Below are 2,613 nucleotides of genomic sequence, written 5' to 3' on the forward strand. Positions count from 1 at the left end.
GTCGTGGTCCTCTGAGTATGTCTGAGTATGTCCTCTGAGTAGGTCGTGGTCCTCTGAGTATGTCTGAGTATGTCCTCTGAGTGTGTCGTGGTCCTCTGAGTATGTCTGAGTAGGTCCTCTGAGTAGGTCGTGGTTGTGTAGGTTGGTGTTCTTATGGGAGTGAGGGTGTCTGACTCTTGCCTGCACTTGGAACCTTCATCCCAGCCATGACAGGAGGGGGTTTGTGCCTAGCTTTACTATAATTTGTTATGCCATGTTCAGTTGATATCCCTGGGAGGTCTGCTCTTTCTGTTTTTAGGGGGGAATGGCTGAGAAACCTGCTGCTTTTTTGAAAATAGCAGGAAAAATAGGAGTGGATCTGTAGGGGAGGGCAGTGGGAACCGGAGTTGTAGAGGGAGAGAAACTGCAGTTGGGATTTAGTATATAAGAGAAAATTAAAAAAAAAACAAAAACAAAAAACAAAAACAAAACAGTATATATGAGTAGTCTTTTAGATTGCAAATACTAACACATTTGAAAAGAATGACATTTGTTTTCATTTGTCTACGTGGTACTAGCAATTGAACATTGCGCTTTGTACACACAATGGAAGTGGTTTACAGCTGAGCCATACCCTCAGCCCTGTCTATTCGGCCCTGTCTATTCTCATCATTAAAGACTTTCCCTCCGGTGCTGGCTAGTTTTAACATCAAGTTAACATAGGTCAGGAAGAGAGACCAACATGCCCCCATCAGACTGTCCTGTGGACAGGCCTGTAAGACAGTTTCTTCCTTGGTGATTGGTGAGGGAGGGCCCAGATCACTGCAGGCGGTGCCACCGATGGGTGGGTGGTCCTGGAATTGTAAGGAAACAAGCTAAGCAATAGGAAGCAAGACAGAAGCAAGCAGCGCTCACTCCGCTTCAGTCCCTGCCCTGCTTGAGCCTTGTCCTGCCTTCCCTCAGTGATGGACATTACCTGTACTGTAGAGGACATAAGCCATTTCCTACACAAGTTGCTTTTGGACACGGTCAAGGTGTTGTATCACAGCAAAATAAACTCCCTTTGCATTACTGCATCAGCTAGAACCTCCAGTAATACTGACATGTAACGATATTGCCTGACAAATGATATTTACTGTAAGTAAATGGTATTTACTGTACTGAGTATGGGCCACCATACTCAATTTACCGTACATTTTTAGTAATACCCCTTATGAGGTTTCAATTAAGTCTGGATCGTCAGTAGACAATACATTTTAACAAATGTGTGTTGGAGCTATTGAAACTGTCGCATGGTGTTTGTCCTTCGGTCTAATCAGTTTCGTCACTAACAGTTCTTCTAACACTGCAACGTTACTGTGAATTCACTGTATTTTTAGATGGACTTCACCTGCCAATCTTTATTTGGAATAAATGAAACTATGATCATGGAAGAGTGTCACCAAATTTTTATGTTTATTTCTATTACACTTTGAATGCTTTATTGTGAGGAAAGGCAGGTGCGTGCCACAGCACATGTGTGGAGGTCAGAGAACAACTATGGGTACTCAGCCCCCTCCTCGAGTCTGAGGGTTTCAGGGAATGAACACAGGATGTCAGACTTGACCGCATGCGCTTTTACCCACTGACATCTCACAGCCCTGATTACACTTTAAACACTTCTTATTTGTCAATATTTCATACATGTATAAGCTGCATTCTAATTACACTTTCTTTCCACTCCTATTAAGCCCCATCCTCCTTAGAAATGCCCTTCCCACATTAATGATGTTTTATTTTGTGACCCACTGAATTTATCCAGAGCCATCTGTGTGATCATGGGGTTGGAACTATCCACTGGAGAACGGCGGGCTCACCAATAGGTTCTCAACTGAAAGCAAAGACTCCCCTCTAGAACGTTCTGGCGTCCAGCAGTCCAGCAGGGAGGCCCCATCCACCACTGCCTGTTGACAGGTCTAGTCCTGTACAGTCCCTTGTGCAGGTAACTGATCTTCCTGAGTTCAAGACAGCAACCGCTGTGTCAGGCCCGCGGTAGCATTTTGCACACAGCCCTTCTCCTTATTTTCCAGCTCCTGTGGTCTTCCCACTTCTCGTTCCGAGGTGTTTCCTGAGCCTCAGGGGTGATGATGGAAATGTCCTGTTTAGGGCTGAACACTCAACCATCCTTTATTCTCAGCACCTAGGGCAGCTGTGGGGCTCTAAGTTCACAGCAGAGAGAAGCTTCTGTCATTAATAGTAAGTGAGCATTTGTCTGTGGTCATGAGCCTAGATGCTCATAAGGCACTTTGAGCCGATATCAATTGAAACAGCAGTACTAAGTCTGCCACTAGGGCCTGTAACTTCCCAGCCATGTGTTTCTGATGAGGTTTAAAGTTCCATGCACAGGTTCCCTCCTGTGTTACCAGCCTCAGATCTAAGCAGAAACATACTTTCCTAGCCAGTTGGTTTGGAAGTTCACAGTCCTGGGCATCAGCTAGGCTGCCAGGCGTGGTGCAAGTGCTGTTACCACCACGGGCTTTATTTCTTAAATATTTAAAGACTCTTTCTTCCTTCCTTCCTTCCTTCCTTCCTTCCTTCCTTTCTCTCTCTCTCTCTCTCTCTCTCTCTCTCTCTCTCTCTCTCTCTCTCTCTCTC

At 45.2% G+C, this 2,613-nt stretch overlaps 1 protein-coding gene across 6 annotated transcripts in view; it reads right to left on the reverse strand.

Annotated features, from left to right (window-relative positions):
• Elf2 (E74 like ETS transcription factor 2) overlaps window positions 1–2,613 on the reverse strand; it is a 91,044-nt gene that overhangs the window by 30,924 nt on the left and 57,507 nt on the right. The window lies entirely within an intron of this gene.

This window comes from Mus pahari, chromosome 4 (assembly GCF_900095145.1).
Source record: "Mus pahari chromosome 4, PAHARI_EIJ_v1.1, whole genome shotgun sequence".
Taxonomy (NCBI): domain Eukaryota; kingdom Metazoa; phylum Chordata; class Mammalia; order Rodentia; family Muridae; genus Mus; species Mus pahari.